Raw genomic sequence first — 20,184 nt, forward strand, 5'->3', positions numbered from 1 at the left:
TTCCATAAGGATAAGATATCTGATTAAGAAGAGAGGCAAAAAATATAAGAAATGGAAAACAGGTTGAACTACAACTTTGAAAATTGAAATAAACAAGCTAGACAAGCAAATTAAGCATAGAGTGAGACAAGATCAAGCAAAATCTGAAGAAAATTTATATAAAGATATTGAGCATAATAGGAAAACATTTTAAAGATACATAAGATATGGAAGGGCTAAAGACATGCAAATTGATAAACTGTGTATAGATTCTAAAATTTATTCTCAGACCCAACAGATTATAGCTATATTTAAAAAATCTTATGCATAGCAGTTTGGTGCCACAAAGGGAGTGATAAGTTGGCCTAGTGACATCCAGGTAACCTCACATACTGAAATCAAATTAGATTATATTGAAAAATGACTATGCATACTGGAGCCAAACAAAAGCACAGGGAGGAGATTGGAATTAGTAATAATTGAATACTGGCCAAGGCTTTTGCCACCCTCATAGTGCCTTTTTTAGGCAAGGCTCAAAAGACAAACCCACCACCATAAATAGCACAAGTAACCAAAAACTGAGGGTAATGCTACTCAACGCCAGAAGTCTAAACCTCAAAATGCATGCACTCAAGGCACTCCTTAGTATGGAGAACATCGATATCTGTGCAGTAACAGAAACCTGGTTTAAGGCTCCAGAGAGCACCCCAGCACTACCAGGCTATAACTCATATCATACTTTTCAGCTACAGAACCCAGACCGAAACACAAAAGGTGGGGGTGTATACATATTCATCAAGGATACCCACACCTCCAGGTTAGTGGCACAGCACAATGCCTCAGAGATCATCCATGTGCAACTAACAAAGGGGCAAAACTGCAATTCAAATTGTAGCTTGCTACAGATCACTCACCATGACACAGGACCCCCATTCTGCATTTCTGGAGACACTGGAAAATATGAAGGTCCTACCAAATGCCCTAATATTGGGTGATTTCAATTACCCAAACATTAACTGGGAGAGCTACTTAAGTACAAACTCCCTTGCCCAACGCTTCCTAGAATTTATAATCTTGAATGCCCTAGATCAACTGATCAACACCCCCACCAGAGGTGGCAACATATTGGACCTGGTCATCACCAACATGGGCGACCGGTGTTCTACACCGGAGGTCAAACCCCCACTGGTTAGATCAGACCATAGACTAATCGCTCTGGATATCCACATTCTGCCCCCACCCCCAATCAAGGAAACCACAGTGAAAAACTTTTGAAAAGCAAACTTCACATTACTTAAGACCGAGGTGGAAAGGTTCACAGCCCCCATGCTAAAGACAATGCTGTCCAAGCTGCTGAAGCCCTTACAAAGGCACTCTATGAGCACCTGCAAGAATGCATGGATCGTGCTATCCTAGGCAAAACCAAGACTCACTCCTCCAAGAAAAGGAAACCAGTCTGGTGGATCCCTGCCATAAACAAGCTATACAATAGAAGGACTAAACTAGTGCAGAAAAGAGTAAAATCCCAAGAAGAAAAGACATCCCTGATCAGTATCAGCAAGAAACTACGATCCCTCATAAAATCATCCAAGGCTAGCTTTGAAAGAAAAATTGCCAAGGACTCCAAAGATAACCACAAAGCGTTCTTTAGCTATGTCAAGAACCTAAGTGGAAACTCTCAGATCTGCTCTGAGTTAGTACAGAATGGCACAAAATACACTGAACCGACTGGCAGACAGGTTTAGTGCAAACTTCACCCCCCCTCACCCCCTAAAGGGCTCACAACCATACCAGAAGACTGTAGAGCCCCAGCAATCACTGACACACAGGTTAAAACAGTGATATCCAAAGCCAAAAATACAGCTTTAATGGGACCAGACGGTGTCCCAGGCTGTGTCTTACACGAGCTTCAAAATGAACTAACCCCTCACCTAAACACACTGTTCAAACTCAGCCTCTCTACAAGCTACGTACCCATGATGTGGCACACAGCAACAGTTATCCCATTCCACAAAGGTGGAGCCACAGTGGACCCCGGGAACTATTGCCCTATAAGCCTGACTAGTCTGGTCTACAAGGCTATGGAGCGCATCATCATGGAATTCATTAACAGAGACACTGGGAACATTCAAACATTGGACCCTACCCAGTTTGGCTTTGTTAAGGGCAGATCATGCCTCCTAAACCTGGTGGACTTCTTTGAGACAGTTACCAAGGCTTTAGATGAGGGAAAGGAGGTCCACACAGCCTACCTAGACCTCGCAAAGGTTTTCAACACCATTCCCCATTCTGGTATTATAGACAAGCTCACCAGCCTGAACATAAACCCCTACGTCACGAGATGGGTTGCCAGTTGGCTCACAGATAGAACCCACATGGTGAGAATTGCAGGCTCTAGGTCCGACTCTAAACCAGTTACAAGTGGCGCCCCCCAGAGCTCAGTCCTGGGACCCCTCCTGTTCAGTATACACTTCTCAGAGGTACAGGCAAGTACAGGAGGACTATGGCTGACCAAGTTCACAGATGACTGCAAACTGGGGGCCATAATTGACTTTCCAGCTGATACAGACATCCTCCAGAAGGGTCTCACTGAGATGGATACCTGGTGTCAAAATCATGGCCTCAAGCTAAATGCCAAAAAGTGCATAATCATCCCCTTTGGAAAAAACAAAGTACCCATGAACTACCACATATGTGGTAGTCCCCTAAATACAGAAAATGTAATAAGGGATCTGGGGACCCAAGTAGATAGTAATCTCTCCTTTGATAATCATATTGCCAAGGTGGTTAGAAAATCCTTCTATGTGGCCCACCTAATCACAAAAGGGTTCGCATCAAGAACAAAAGAGGTTAATTGTGCCCCTCTACTCATCACTCATCAGACCCATCATAAAGTACAATGCCCCATTTGGAAAGTACCTTACAAGACACCTGCAACAGCTGGAAAGACCACAGAAGTACCTCGCCAAGAGGATTACTGGCCTCAAAAAGATGCCCTATGCAGCCCGAATGAAGCACCTCGCTGGCCTTGTTCAAGAGAAATCTTGACCAATGGATGGGAGATCGCAGATATACCCCAGGGATTACCTCAGTGTCACTGCTCAACAGAGGCACAGCAAAATAATGGGTATAGTTCCCCATACTAAAGGGGTGGCGTAAGCCACAAAACTATGGGCTAGGCTTGTAAATGCCCTCGGGCAGATAGCCTAGTATGAACCTATGAACCTATGAACCTATAAGAAACTCCAGCTGTACTCAGTTGCATACCGCATACTCAGAGGTGATCTCTGCCTGACATACAAGGCCATGTCCAACCCAGAATTGATGGACATGCTCCACCTAAAAAAAAAAAACAAATCCCCAAGAGCCACACGCTCTAGGGATCTAAACCTCACCACAATGATAAATAGGATGTGCTGGAGGGATCAATTCCTGTCCCAGAGACTCCCCATGCTTTGGAATAGGATTCCAATCTACATTAGACAGGGCCCCTCACTAACACTCTTCAAGAGAAACCTTGACGAGTGGATGGGAAACAGAAAATTTACCCCAGGGATCACTGCAGTGGCTCTGCTGGACAGAGGCACAGGGAACTAATGGCTCTGCTGGACCAAGGCACAGGGAACTAATCTAAGGGGGCAGCAAAAGCCAACACATTCTGGCTAGGCTTATAGATGCTCTCGGGCAGATAGCCTAGTACTTAACGATGAACCTATGACCTGAGAACACTTCAGTAAGAGCTTACAGTACCATTATATCTATTATTTTCTAGGTCATATAAATATGGGAAGGTTCCTCAAGATGGGAGACATGCACTAATTGAACATGTCTTTAAGAGAAAGGGGAGTGGGATAAACTCAAAGTCATACAGACCCTTATGTCTGCTTTCATGTTGAGGAAAAATAATGGAGAAGGTAATACCGGATACATTATTATCAGAACTGGAAAGGTTGGGACTTGAAACCATATATTAGCATGCATATGTTGAAAATAGATCTACTACCACCTATAACATGATCTATAACAATATAATAACAGCTATGAATGAAGTGCTCTGATGTAATTTATATAGATTTTACTTCAGCATTTGATAGGGTCATGCACAAAACCCTGATCACTAAATTAGAACAACTAGATACTGATGTATTCCTGATAAGACGGATAGCTGCATGGCATACATGTAGGACACAGCAAGTATGATTACAGTCAGGGTGTCTCACAGGGCTATGTCCTCAGCCCATGCTTGTTTAGATTATACCTTTCAAATCTATCATTTTCATCTGAGGTGTTCTACAGTCTGTATGCAGATGACTTGAAATTGGGTAAACTGATTACATGTATTACAGATAGGACATACCTCTAAAATAACTTGACTAAATTGAACATTTGGGCAAAGGAGAATAATATGCTGATAAAAACATCAAAAATAAGCACATGAGATTTGGAAGACATAAATTGAAAGGTGAATATGTTAATACAGCACATAGTGATTAAAACTCTAGATTTATTTAAGGACCTGGGAAAATGGGTAGTTACAGCTTTGAGTTTTTTTGCTATCATATCAACCAATTGGTTAATGAGAGTTATAGAACTATAAGTTGTATAAAAAGATGTATAAAATCTAGCAAATCAGAAATAATGAAATAATTGTTAGTTACATTAGACCCAAACTTGAGTATGGAATAGCAACATGGAAACATTATAAGAAAACAAGCATGAGTAAACTGGAAAGAGTCCAAAGAAAATATACCAAGGGCCTCCATGGATGTGCAAATTTAAGTTATTATGAAAGACGAAAATATCTGAACTTGTACAATGTCTCATATTGATATTTAAGAGACCTTATTCAGGTATATAGGGAATTTAGAGAAATTACCTCTGGGAATGTTTAGGGTTATCAAAAAGTAGTAGAGAATCATCAGACAACCTACACAGAAGAATCCCAGAATTTCCAGACACAAGATATACAAAAAGACTAAAAGAGGAATTAGAGGAAAGGAAACTACTTCCACAAGAAAAACTGTCAAAGCTTCAAATAAAAGTTTGTGTTCATTAATAAAACAAATTTGTGAAAAACATTATATAGACCAAGAAACTTTGATTTGTTTGGAAAAAGAAGCATCTGAGGAAGTGCAAAAATATAAACAACAAAACCTAGAGATTTTTAAAAAGTATAAAAAGAAATATGGACATGGGAAAGAAAGAGATATTTGATATGGTGCAATATTTATGCAAAGTCAAAAGCCAAATTAATCAATACAAAAAAGGCAGCCCCAAAGATATTTGAAGAGAAGTACAGGCAAAGGGATCCAGATATGGAAAATTTCACAATAAAAAAATAATATCAAAAGAGGGAATGTAGAAAAGATTAGTAAAGTAGAAGTTAAAAAAAATAGAAGTTGAAGTTATAGAATGTCTGCAAAGTGAATGATTTTGTGTAGAAGGTCAAACACAGGGTACATCACAGCATGATGGAACAAGTGTCCAAACCAAGGAGAAACGGGAAGACCGGGAGACATCTGAAGAAGAAATATGGACATGGGAAAGAAAAAGAAATTTAATGTGGTGTAATATCTATGCAAAGGAAAAAGCAAAACCAATCAATACAAAAAGAGCAGCACCAAAGATATTTGAAGAGAAATACAGGCAAAGGAATCCAGTCATGGAAAACTTTATAATACAAAAAAAAAAAAAGAAAAATATGAAAAGTAGAAAAGAAGATTAGTAATGGAGAAGTTAAAGAAATAGAAACTGAGGTTATGGAGTACCTGTGAAGTGAAGAATTCAGTGTAGAAAATCTAATTTAAAAAGCACCACTGCAGGATAGACCAATAAACATCCAAATTAAGGAGAAATCAGTGGAACGAGAAGCAATTGGTCAGTTGCCATATGAAGATATTTTGTAGCCTTCCACAGGAAACCAATATAAATGTTCACTTGAAGCTGGACAGCAAGGGAAGGAACAGGAAACTGTGGCAACTCTAACACAGTCAATAATGAAAAGTGATAGGCTAGTAAGTTCCCATATGACAGAGCAATGGATGACACAAGATGAAACTGAAGAGAATGTGCCACAGGAAAATGCTATAGAACTTTCTAAAGAATGCCTTTAGAAAATGGAGATCAAAAATATGCCCTCAGTTTAAAAGAAAATGAGCTAAGAGAAGAGATGCTTGATTTAATAGAGATAGACATATTAAGATCAATGAAATAAATAGACTGCAGAATGTCAATAAAACAATAATTAGGACTGTCTATAGAGATCCATGTGATATAACAGAAGTAAACAAGATATATTACTATGCAGCTAAATTAATAACAGATAAAATTCTACAACAAGAACACAGGCTAGTAAGGGAAAGGAAGGTGAGAAATAGAATACCATCATGGAATTATCGAATAGAGAAAACTATAAAGCAATTAAGACAAGAAGTATCACTATTAGAAGAGTATAGAAGAGGGAACAGATCAGCAAAAATATTCATAAAGATAGACGTGATAAAAGCAATGTGCAATATTGTAATGGATCAGGATTTATTATGCACTATTGCAAATAATAAACTAAAAATATCACCATAGGCAGAAAAACTTAGAAGATACACAGATAACTATAAAGGAAAAGTAGAAAATAAGCAATTTATTGATGACCCAAAAAAGTTTTATAGAGAATTGTGAAAAAAGGTAAAAGGAATTGAAAGACCGCCAAAAAGAAGAAATACATTTTGGAGAAGTATTTATGAAGATCCTGTGGAACATAACAAATATGTTAAATGGATTGAAAAAGTAAAAGAAAGAATAAGAAGTTCAAAGGTACAGGATATGAAATGGGATAAAGTAACAGCCAGAAAGAGTCAAACAAAGTTAAGAAAAGCCTCTAATTGGAAAACTGAATGAACATAAAAAAGCAACTGATGAAAACACCACAAACTCTATTTATTAAGAGCGTTTCGTCCAGCACAGTGGCTGGACGTCATCAGATAAAAGAATCAACTTCATAGACACACTTAAATGTTTCAACAATCCAGTCATGTGACCAATGTCTCAAACCTCATAATAATGTTCAATTAACACATCACTTGATAAAGGTTCTACAATAGTTAAAATACAGAGTTAAAAGCCCTGACTAAAGAACAATATAATACAGTCTCCCCCCCAAATCAAAAATCTTCATCCTTCACTGCTCAATCAACAGTAAATTTATTTATACCTGGTGTATTAAAAATAAAAAATATAAAGCATGTTAAAATAAAACCATGGTTAATATATAATATGTATAACATGTATGTACTAATTGGTTATTTGTGACAGCAGTTGATTATGAAAGAGACTACCAAATTACATTAAATAAAGCACTAGTTTAGATATTTTTAAGAACAGCCTGGATAACACTTATTATGGGAATGACTGTTTTGGTGTATTGGAAGGCTAGAAGGGCATTAATGCCCATGCTAGAAATATTTGTATGTATATAGGTAAGCAGGATTCACTTTAGAAGCTCAAAATACTGAAATATCGAAATTCAGTATTTCGAGCCCATAAAGTGGAATCCTGACAACAACGAAACCTCAGAAGTGCGAAATTCAAAACCTAGCACACTGGACATTTTGAATTAGCACTTCTGGTGTTTCACTGTGGTTGTGGATTCAGGTAAGTGCTTATTTGTTAAGGGTTTTGGGTAGGGGCTGTGGTGTGTGCTAGTGTGTTTTGTTGCTGTGATGTATGTGTGCGAGGAGAATGTAGCTTGTGTGGTGGTGTTTTGTGTGTATTTGTATGTAGTGCGACCTCAGAGTTAGAATATTTAAGTAGGGGGGATGTGGGGGGCACAGTAGAGAGTTTGTGTTTGTGTGTGGGCGGGAAGGTGTGTGTGTGTGTGTGTGTGTGTGTGTGTGTGTGTGTGTGTGTGTGTGTGTGTGTGTGTGGAGTAGAAGTGCTAATTCAAAATTTTCAGTGTGCAAGATTTTGAATTTTGCATTTCTGAGTTGTCAGGTTTCGACTTTATGGCCTTGAAATACTGAATTTTGATATTTCAGTATTTCAAGGATATAAAGTGAGTCCAGGTATGTGACATCAGAAGGAGGCAGCAGAAAAATGAAGAAAACATATGCAGAGACAATAGTAACTACACAAGAAGGAATGAGACAAAAAAAGAAAAGAGGACAGTGTAAAAAGAAAATTTGTGAAAAGAAATCAAAAGAGATCAGGAGATGAACAGATGCAAGGTATGGGACAATATAATGTTATCTTTGGGTGTAAAAACATGAGGTAAGTGCATTTATTTTGATTGGCAGAGACATATTGTGACATTTTATTTAAGACTGTACAAGGTATGGAGAGATATTTGTGTGAATATGGAAAAAGACAAAATAATAATTCTTGGAATGAATATATAATAAAAGCATCTTTTTGGAAAACTAAGAAAAAAAATCACATACATTTTCAAACCGAAGTAGAAGGGGTGATATTAAAAGAATAATTAAAAATATATATAAAGAAATAATAGACATTTCAAAAGTTTATGATAATATGGGTTTATGGACTGGAGCATGGGATTGCAGTGTCATTCTGAAAATGGAAATGAAAAAATTGTACATATTCCAAGTATTATATATGTTGATGCTACAGAGGTGTTGTAAGATACTTTGGACAACCAAACATATGTTATTTTGTGGAAAAGAAGGACATTTAGTAAATAATTGTGACAAAAAGAAATGTTATATATGTGGTAAAACAAGACGTAGCAAAAAGAATGTCAACTTGAATGTTATAAATGCAAAAAAGAGACATTTATGGATGCATTGTAAAGAACAAGAATGAGGTATGTATTCTGAATTAGAGAGAGAGAACAAGAGAGGACTGAAGATGAGACAGAAATAGAAGAAATGTTAGAAAATAAGGGAGATACTGAAATAATAATGACAGAGCTAAATTAGAAATAGAATCAGAAGTCACTGATGAAGAAGATATAAGTTGGAAAATGATAAGGGAAAAAAGAATTCCATTTGTAGAGGACTAAAAGATAGAAAAATAAAAGGTAAAGACATTAATATAAAGGAAAGGAAGAAAGGGAATGGATAACACATCATTCTTATACTACTGTAAGAATAGGATGGTATCTCCTAAATTTAAAAACAGGGAAAGTAATAATTTAAAGATTATTTCAGTGAATGTTAATAGCATGAAAAATATTACAAGAAGGATAGCAATTTTAGAATAGTGCAACAAATGTGATGTTGATATTATTATTCTGGAGGACATAAGGTTTTTGACATAAGAACAATTACAGACACAAACAATATGGGAGAGGGAAATAATATGAAACAAAGGGAACAAACATTGTTCAGGAATAGTTTTATGCAGAAGTGTATTGAAATTTTTGGATGTTATATTAGTTAAAATGGGAAGATTAACAATTATAGATGTAAGATGGCAAGAAATTGTGTATAGAATTACTGCTATATATGCTTATGTGATTAGTAAAGAAGTGACAATATTTCAGAAAATATTGGATTATGTATTTGTAAATATGGATATAATAATTACAGGAGATTCCAGTTGTGATTTAAAAAAGATGAGGAAGTAATAAAATGTGGAAAATTGGTTATGTGGAATACAAAAATGGACTCACGTGAGAGGTGCTTTAAAATCTGAAATTGGTTATTTTTTTAGTATCAGCAGAAATATGTATGCTAGAAGAAGAAACTATTATAATGGATTTATCAGATCATTTGGCAATGAGGTTGGAAATATGTCATAATAAACAGCATATAAAGATAGGAAATGGCATAAAAAGAATAAATGAAAAGGAATGGAATGAAAAAGGAAAGAAAGATATTAATCAATTATGGAAGGACCATATTACTATAAAATCATTTTTGTATTAATTGGTCAGAATGGTGGATTACTTTTAAAAGAAAGCATAAAGATAGCTATTTACTTTGGCAGAATAAAGTAAGGGAAAAAAGAAAATCAAGAATATTATAAACATATAGAGGTGTGATGGATAATTTAGAAAAAAATAAAGATTATAATGAAAAATAGAAAAGAAATAAGAAAAATGAGTAGAAGATTAAAGAATTATTGTATAAACAAAGATATTTTCTAAGACAGAAACTAAGTTTAACCTCATCTAAGTAAGATAGTGAAGGCAGATAGTAGCATAATGAGAGAAATCTAAGATAAAGAAGATAATATAGGGAAAAGTAGACAAATTATAGAAATTGTTTTAAGGTATATAGGAGAAATGTTTATTAAAAAAGATACAGAGTGTAAGGACCTGGGAGGTATTTTTTCTGAACAAATCAATAAATAATTTGAAAAAGAGATCATACTATATGAATTAGAAAAAGTTAAATGTAGAATCAGCATTTAGTCCAGATGGTATTTATTCTGAAATGTATAAAAATCTAGAAAGATGGAAGAAAATGTACTTATGTATATTCAATGAATGGTTAAATGAAGGATTAAAGTAAAAGGAATCATGTAGTGGGATGTTAAAATGTATATGGAAAAGGGGAGAAAAGGAACATATAAAAAACTAGAGACCAAACCAATAGTTCTAAATAATTCAGATTATAAAATATTTATGAATATAATACAAAAACAAATTGAGAATAAGATACAATATATTGGAGGAAAGTGTATATGGTATAAAAGGAAAAGTATGCCAAGAGTTATTAATGATAGTGAGAGAAATTATAAATGAAAAATAGAAAGAAAGAAGACATAAACTTATGGTAGGTGATATTAATAAAGCATTTGATTCAATACAGCAAGATATACTGTGGAAAATAATGGCTATGTATAATGTTAATAAAATCAAGCAAGTGAGTAGAACAGCGTATAAGAATAATAAAATAAGAGTTCTAGTCAAAGGTTGGCTAAGTATAAAAATAGATATGAATAAAGACAAGGGTGTCCCATGAGTAGTATTTTATCTGTTTTAGTCATAAATACAGTAGGTTAATCAGAAAATATAGAATGCAAATTATAAAATTCAAATGGAAGTTAAAATTCCAGTTATGATGTTATTATTATAATGTCTAAAATAGAGAATGGATAAGAGAAGTTATCTGTTTAGTTGTAAGTTTAAAGGAAAGAGGTATGACACAATAAAAAAAAAGTAAATGAATGTGTGACATAAAAATAGCAGGTATAAAATTTTCTATGACAGAAATATCTGTTCTAGTGATATATTTTGATAAAGAAGGCACAAAGAAAGGATGGGATATAATAATAAAGGAAATGAAAGATATTTGTATAATATGGAAACTGTACAGGTTAGCATAGAAAAAGTCCATTTGATTAATTCATTATAAATAGGTAAGATAGCATATTTATCCAGTGTTGTCATTATTCCTAGAATGTATGAAAAATGTGTATTAGAAATATTCTTCTCCTTTATATTGGGGATTTAGATTAAATCTTGCTAAAAGGGGTGCATTATACATGAATAAAGAAGAAGGAGAATTAGGTATGATAAATACAATAGTTTATGCAGCACAATTAAATTTGTATAGGGTATTGAAATGCTTAAATGAAAAAAAAATGAAAAATTAGTGACAAATGTATTTAAGTACAAGTATAAAGAATTCTGGGAAAGAATAAGAAATAAAAGAAAGGTTTAACAAAGAAATAGAGAATTATCAACAAAATATAAGATTGTAGAAAACAAAGATTGATGAGACCTAAGAAGTTAGAAATATGCTATAAAAATATTTTAAGGAAATATTATTGTATTAATCCATGAAAAATATTTCAGAAGTAAAGATTAAAGCAATTAAAAAATAAATGGTGTAGATGCAATATTGAATGGCAAGATTTTCTATGGAGGATGGGAATAAAAAATTACCAGTGAAGGCAAATATGCCTTACAAAAAGTAAAGTTTAAAAAATATATTTGTATTGTGGGGAAAAAAGAAAAAAACTGAAAATATCTTTTCTACAATGTGATACCTTAAAAAATGAGAAATACATTATATATAGTTTTTTTTTTAATTTTTAAGAATAATGAGGATATAAATATGGATATGATTGGATATGTATACTATGAGAAAATAAAAACTGAAAGTAGACTTAGACAAGAAAGTGCTTATATTGTTTAGGTATTACGGAATGAAAGAATTATTGAAATATTGTTTAGTGGAAACTGGATATTGTTTAATATTGAAATGATCAGATGATAATTATGGAAAAGGAGTGTGGGTCAATAACAAAAGAATAAATATATTTCTGAATGACAGCTTTAATGTGCAGAAAATTAAAATGACTTAAATTGATTGTATAAATGTGTGTATGTGTGTGTGTGTGTATATATATATATATATATATATATATATATATATACAGACATGCATATATATGTATATATATATATATATATATATATATATATATATATATGTACACACACACACACACACACACACACACACATATGTGTATGTATATAAATATATATGTGTGTGTGTGTATAGATACATATTAATATGTGCCCCCCAAACCCCCTTACTATATATACTAACTCCAGGGTCACACAACAGTGGGGAAAAGGCCATATATAACTTTCAGTGAAATGTGTTTCAATGAATTGTGTTTTCAGTGAATTGAGCAGTCAGTGAATTATGCACAGTCAAATATGTTTCAGTGAAATGTGCTTTCAGTGAATAGTCAATATTTATGGGGACATAATAAAATCAAGTATTTAGGAGTATGGATTAAGAATGATTCTGGTGTGGCAGCAAAGGATATGTGGGAAGAGACTAAACAAAAGGTAATACAAAAACTGAGAAAATGGAAGCTTTGTTATATGGATATGGATAGTAAGATAAAAAGCAGTCAAACTATTTTTAGTTCTTTAGTCTTATACACAGGTCAAGCATAATTTTATTAACCAGAGGAGAACTTGCAGATAGCATTTAATAAAGAGCTGACGTTCTTTACCTAGGAGGGGAAGACAGCAAGAGTCAAGTGGGATAAACAGGTTTTTTCCAGTAGAACAGGGTGGATTGGGATTACTCGAATCAATTGGGTATTTCAGAGCTACAAATTTAAGGCTCCTATGCATAGCACAATCAGAAAACTATAATTAAATGTGGAAAGGGATGATGATGAAACAGGGGGAAGCTCAAAAAGCAAAGACAGACTAGGATTTTAGATGCAGGCCTTTAAGGAGAATAACAGTAATCATACAGACAATTATATCCATAAAGTATCAGAAAGTATTCTAAGAACTAAGCCAACATGGGAATGGATAAAGGAAATTCTGCCAATAGGGATGACTGCAATTAGGATTATAGACAATAGGCAAGAGTGGGCTGGAATTTATTGGAGAAAACTGGCAAAGCTAGAGAGGGAAAGATGACAGAATAGGAAGACGACAAGAATTTATTTGGATTGCAGGTTAGTGATTGCCTTCCATATCAATGATTGATATCAGAGTATAGGCAAAGAGAAAGAAATAGGGGAGTCCTAAATGAAAGACCAGCACTAGAGAAGTTTTTAGTAGAATCTAGAACAGAAGTTGCAATTAAAGGAATAATTAGTAAAGCACATAAAAAAATTCATGATAATCATAAGACTCAATTGGAGGAGGCTCAAAGGGATTGGGAAGAGAGACTGGATAAGCAATTCACAAAGAAAGATTAGCAGGATATATGTATGTCTCCCAAATATGCAACAAAGTCTAGAGGATTTGGGATTTTTGCTTGGAAATATTTATAGATATTTTTATACCCCAAGTAGACTCCAGAGATTTTTTCCTTGGGTAGACAGCAAATGGTGGTGGTGGGACAGGAAATAAAAAGGTAATTGGGAACATATTTTCTGGGAGTGAGGTGAGTTGGTGGACTTTAAGGATTCCCTATGGGATGCACTGTTGGAGATGCTGAGTAGGCAGATTGGTGTGATGAGAGAGAGATGATTGCTCTAAACTGTGATATAGAATCGGAACTGCCTATACATGGTAAGGCCTTGCTGTGTCTAATTATGGTGGCTGCCAAAAAAGCAATTAGTAAAAAATGGAAATCATAATCTAAACCAGCTATACTAGAAGTAGTGAATATAGTAACAGAGAGAAAACTGGAATTGACATCTTTAGAAAAGGATAGGAGCAAACTACATATGAAAATGAGAATTGTAGGAACAATACATATAGGGGAGGAATTAGGTTTAAAAGAAGGCAGGACTTAAATGAGCAATGAAATGTTTGTCTGAAAATGGTTGGGTAGATTTTAAGTGGTGTATAATATTTGGAACTGGGAGTGTTTTAGTATGATTTGTGGAGTAAAATGCATGCAACTAGGATTGTTTCAGTGTGGTTGTTTTCATTTATATAAATGTATGATTGCCTGTGTCATAAGTGATGGTTTAATAAAATGTTTCTTATTTAAAAATGGCAGAAATTGAATAATTTATGTAATGTTGCCTAGGTTATATGATATATAGCAATATATGTGAAGTATAATGTTTGTAAATGTGAACTTGTTAATACAGTTTGATTACTTTTATATAAATGTAAATCTCCCTATGTCTCAAGTGATAATTCAGTAAAGGTGTTTTTTTTTTTAAAAGAACATACAAATTATTGCACAGAGATACTTGCTAGCAGAAAAGTAGAAGACTGCACAAGGATGCAGACCAATCAAGGCACAGCATATAGTGTAGCTAAGGGAAAGGAGCTTGAAAAATGAGAGGGAAAGACTGGTGAGTTTGCCATGCTGGGTGTAATACAGACTTGAGAGGAATGTGACTGTTTGTTGTACTCATAGCTCTCAACCTTCCATCTTCAAAATGAGGAACACTAGCTCTCATAATGTGGAACAAATGGGAAAAATATGAAACACATACTAAAGGCACACTAACAACTTCAACTAGGAAGCTCGTAGGATGGTTAAAATATGCTGGTTTTACTTACAAAAAAAAGATCTTTTAATGAATTAAAATGATTCAATTCTATTTACCATGGATGTCGGTTAAAAAATCCTAATACTGAATGTGTGACAGACCCTTTCGGTGTGGAACTTCGAGGAACATGAAACTTTTAAGACTTCAGATGAGGTATGCTCCTCATAATGAAGTACACTTGAGGGGTATGGTTTGGTTATACATAATGCTTTAATCTCTAGGCACATGGGAGAGAATGGTCTGAGAGCTTAGTTAAAAGGGTACTTAATAGTACAACTAAAAAACAGATGCAAAGAAGGATACTGGAGATAGGAGTTAGAATAATGACAGGGGTTTGGGAAGTATCTTAAGAGATGGGAGCAGTGGAGGATATCGGATAAAGCCATTATAGGAACTGGCTACTGGAAGGTGCATAGCCATAGCAGTATGAAAAAAGGAGGGAGAGTTGACTTTTTTTTTTTAGAAAAAAAAGAGAGGGAAGGAGAGGTTAGGGGAAAGGCTAGAGGCTTAAGAGAAAAAGAGAAGGATATGTGAGAAAAGACCATGGAAGAGGGAGAAAGATGAAAGAAAGGTTGATTGCAGGAGGGCAGAGGCAGTCAGTGCACAATAGAAATACATTTTTGATAAGGATAATCTCATGGCAAGGCAGGAGACAAGACAATCATACATAAGACAGATAGTCTGTGATATGCAGGGATGGAAAGTTGGATTGACCTAGGACCAATAAGAAGGAGAACCATGCAAAGTCAGTCAGGGAGAAGCAGTGTTGGAACAGCAGGAAGTACAAGCCAGTCAGGTAGGAAGAGAAGGCAGAACAGCTAGCCATGGGAAGGTGATGGGGATGCATTCTGTTATTATGGGATGCATTTTTTCTGTTATTTTTACAGCTGCGCCTGCTGATTATCAGTGCCAACCCAACAGGGCGTGAGCCATTTCATGATCTTGGTTTAATTTCTCCAAGTCCTTTGACTTACTAATACCATGACAAGAATGGACCCCATTCCTAAGTCAGGGTATGGTTAGAGTTCATGAAATTAGTATTGTTTCATTCTTTGATGTGAGTTAAGAGTGCTCTTCTCAGCACCTGCAGTGTGCCCAGAATTGCCTCCTCTGGTAATTTATATACAGTTACATGTATTGGTAGCATATCTAAGTATGACTATAAGTTCTTTTTTTATTAGACACATTGTTCCTACTACTGTTGGAACTCTCTGGATATTTTTTTTGTATGTTACTCACATTTTTGCCTGCAAATCCCAATATTTTATGACTTTGTGTCTCTCTGTATATAAGCTACTGTAATCGCTAGGTGTAGCAATTTCAATGATCAATGCTACTTTTGTATTTTTTCATGGACTACTATATCTGGATTTCTGAAATCTATTTTTTTAACTGTTGATAATGAATGATCCCATGTGATGTACACATCACTGTATTCCCGAAAATGTCCCACTTTGGCCATTTGAAAAGGTGGCAACCCTACAAGTTGTTCATGTTTGACAGGTTGATTAATTTTAAGTCTAGCTTTAGCTCAACAGACCTATTCCAGGATAAATCGGATGAGATAAGTGAGTATACGTTAATTTGAGGAAAGGATTCTGCAGTTAGAACTAAAAGTGAATAATTTCTCCATTGTTACCATGGCTATTGCTGCATACTTTATTTACGCCTACATTTCTTAGCAAAAGCTGTAACAGCGAATATGTCAAAATACTTAGAGCCTCGTATATTTTATCATAGAACGCGTGTAATATAGTTTGTACACTATTCTCCCCCTCCCTTAAAATATCCTAATAAAAGAAAATTGATTCCTACAAACTGTGAGCAAGACAATTTCTACAAACACATAACGGACATAAATTACACAACCATCCAAAAATAAACGTCACGCAGTCACGCTTCCAGTATTTACTTTTTCGGTCACTGCGGACTAATTTCGCGGCGGACCAATACGCTTTCTGTCGAAGACCTTTACTACTTGCACTTCCGGTTGGGCAAGGTTTTCCGGTACCGGCAGAAACACAACCTATTTGGTATTTGGTTACTAAGTCTCGACCCTAAGCAGATGGATCGTGGTATTTTACTGTGGGTTATGGACTTATTACGGAGGTTAACATCTTGATACGTGTCTTAATATGTGATTATTTAAACGTTTGGTCAAATGGACGATGAAGGGTAGCAGGAAATCCTTCCTTACCTGTTGTTGAGAGGTATGTTTAAATGGTTATGTGCTTTATAATTTGGAAGTATTTTTTGACAAGTTTAAAATTTTGAGAAAAGTGCACAAAGTATTAAATGCATGTAGCAGGCATAGTCACGAAATACGTTTTTTTGTGATCTTGCACTAGTTTGTGTTCACTAACAATTTTACTTGTACTTTTGAATGTTGTGAGATAGTGTGACAGTAGTTCACTATGTTTATAAAAGTGTGTTCAACATATTTTTCTAATCGGGAATACTAGAATAAGATGTCTGAATTTTTTGATGCAGTTAATGTCATGATTTATGTGAGGATGTAATATATATATGTTAAGTAGGTGTGCTGCATTTGGAGACTGATTATGGACTGGAAAATAGGATACTGTCTGCGATCTTATTAACGAGTGTCATTCTTGCGAGTAGAGGCTATCTTGACTGGAGCAGCATCACAGTATGCACATAAATGTTTCGGAGGACAAACTAGTACATATTTTTGCAGACGTTTGACAGATAAAGCATATGTGGGCTTGCTTGAGTAAGAAGGTCAAGAGTGTGTGAAATAGTACGAAGACACTTAGGAAAGAAATAGGACAAATGGTTTGAGGGTTTCTTAAGTGTGATGCGAAATGCTGAAGGATGACCGCAGTTTACTGATGTTTGTACTAATTTAGGGCCGGTTGTCAAGGGCTCAGTCAGTAAATGATTGGAGATTCTCTGTGTAGTATGTGACAGTTTGTGGATATCTATGTAATAAAATTCTAGATGCTTCTCCTTACTGGAATATTTATAGATTTACATAAGTGCACCCTGTTACATGCAGGCAAATGCTAAGAGATAAAATCGTATTAAGATGTGTTATTTTAACATGCCTTAATTAAAACAGGTGAAATTAAACTCTATGAGGTGGCAAGAGATGGATCTATTCCAGTGTGGTACTCTGAAGTAATGAAATGGTTATTGAGGAATTTGTGTTAGGTTAACTTTCGGAGAGAAGCATAGTTTATTTCATTATTGAATCATGACTTGTATTCTATCTATCAGTGGTTGTTTTTCTATTAACATTATACTGCAAAATTTCTCCTGTGAGATGAAAACTTGAGGGGTTTGATGCACTTAGATTTTATTTCCTTAACATAATAAGATTATTCCTTAAGCATTGTTTTGTTTCAGTTTGTTATACAGTATCACTTGAATGCTTGTACTAGCTTTGTATGCTTTTCCATATTTAAGATGCAGTTTTGTACAAGTGTTCTGATGTCTTCTTCATAGGTTCATAGGTTCATACTAGGCTATCTGCCCAAGGGCATTTATAAGCCTAGCCCATAGTTATGTGGCTTTCGCCACCCCTTTAGTTTGAATAAAAACTATGCCTATCATTTTTCTGTGCCTCTGTCAAGCAGTGACACTGAAGTAATCCCTGGGGTATATCTGCGATCTCCCATCCATTGGTCAAGATTCCTCTTGAACAAGGCCAGCGAGGTGCTCTGCCTCACATGTACCGGGATTTTGTTCCACAGCATAGGGAGTCTCTGGGTGATGAATCTGTCCCTCCAGCACGTTCTATTTATAACCGTGTCAAGGTTTAAGTCTCCCGCCCTTGTGGTTCTGAGGGATCTAGATTTTTTGAGGTGAAGCATATTCATCAAATCTGGGTTTGACATGGCCTTATATGTCAGGCACAGGTCACCTCTGAGCAAGCGGTATGAGACTGAATAGAGCTGGAGTTCTTTCAGTCGGGCAGCATAAGACATATTTTTGAGACCCTTTATCCTTTTGGTGAGGAACTTTTGGGGCCTTTCAAGCTGCAGCAGGTGTCTGGTCAGATACATTCCGAACAGGGCATTGTACTCAATCATAGGTCTAATGAGTGATGAGTACAGGGGGACGATGACCTCCCTTGATCTAGATGTGAATCCCTTCATGATCAGGTGGGCGATATAGAAGGTTTTCCTAACTACTTTAACAACATGAGTGTCAAAGGAAAGGCTACTGTCAACTTGGGTCCCCAGATCCCTGATGACTTTTTCTGTGCTCAGTGGATTGCCACCTATATGGTAGCTAGGGGTAACCTTGTTTTTCCCGAAGGGTATGACTATGCATTTTTTGGCGTTTAACTTCAGGCCATGGCTCTGGCACCAGTTATACGTTTCTGTGAGGCCCTTCTGGAGGATATCTGTGTCAGATGTGTTTTCAACTATGGCGCCCAGTTTGCAGTCATCTGCAAACTTTGTCAGCCATAACCCTCCTGTGTTTGCTTGTACTTCAGAAAAGTAGATGCCGAACAAGAGTGGACCCAGCACTGAGCCCTGTGGGACACCACTTGTGACAGGCTTTGAGTCTGACATGGCTCCAGCAACTCTGACCCTGTGGGTTCTGTCACTTAGCCAGTTTGCAACCCATCTTGTGATGTATGGGTTTACATTCAAGCTGATGAGTTTTCGATGATACCTGAGTGGGGTATTGTGTCAAGGCCTTTGCCAGGTCGAGGTAGGCTGTATGGACTGCCTTTCCTCATCAATGGCCTTGGTGACTGTCTTGAAAAAGTCAACCAAGTTTAAGAGGCAGGATCTGCCTTTGACAAAGCCAAACTGGGTTGGATCCAAAGTCTGCAAGTTCCCTATGTCTTTATTTATGAGTTCCATTATGATCCTCTCCATGGCTTTGCAGATAAGGCTTGTCAAGCTAATGGGGCGGTAATTTCCAGGGTCTGTGGAGGCACCGCCCTTATGAAGTGGGACCACAGTCGCCTTGCGCCACTCCTTGGGTACGTATCCTGAGGTGAGGCTAAGATTAAACAGCTGTCCTAACTGTGGGTTTAATTCCTCGTTGAGTTCATGAAGCACACAGCCGGGGACACCATCCGTCCCATGGATGCTGTGTTTTTGCCTTAGTGAGGGCAGTTCTCACCTGGGCGTTGGAGATGTTTGGGGGCTACAATCCTCTGGAATAGATATCTCTCCTTTTGGGGGAGGGGAGAAGTTTGCACTGAACCTGTCAGCCAGTATGTTAGCAATGTGTGTAGGTTCAGTAATTTTCACATCATTTTGAACTAATTCTGAGCATATCTGGGAGTTTCCTCCTAGGTTTCTAACATAGCTAAAGAAG

General features: G+C 36.0%; 1 protein-coding gene across 1 annotated transcript in view; it reads left to right on the plus strand.

The window, feature by feature from the left end:
• Positions 1 to 16,859: 16,859 nt before the first annotated feature.
• The window catches only part of NFRKB (nuclear factor related to kappaB binding protein), a gene marked incomplete in the record, with an annotated part of 1,477,031 nt that continues 1,473,706 nt past the window's right edge, over positions 16,860 to 20,184 (plus strand). Inside the window, 1 exon segment of the mRNA XM_044081086.1 lies at positions 16,860 to 17,090.

This window comes from Protopterus annectens, chromosome 8.part0 (genome assembly GCF_019279795.1).
Source record: "Protopterus annectens isolate FY-2018-M chromosome 8.part0, PAN1.0, whole genome shotgun sequence".
Lineage (NCBI taxonomy): Eukaryota > Metazoa > Chordata > Ceratodontiformes > Protopteridae > Protopterus > Protopterus annectens.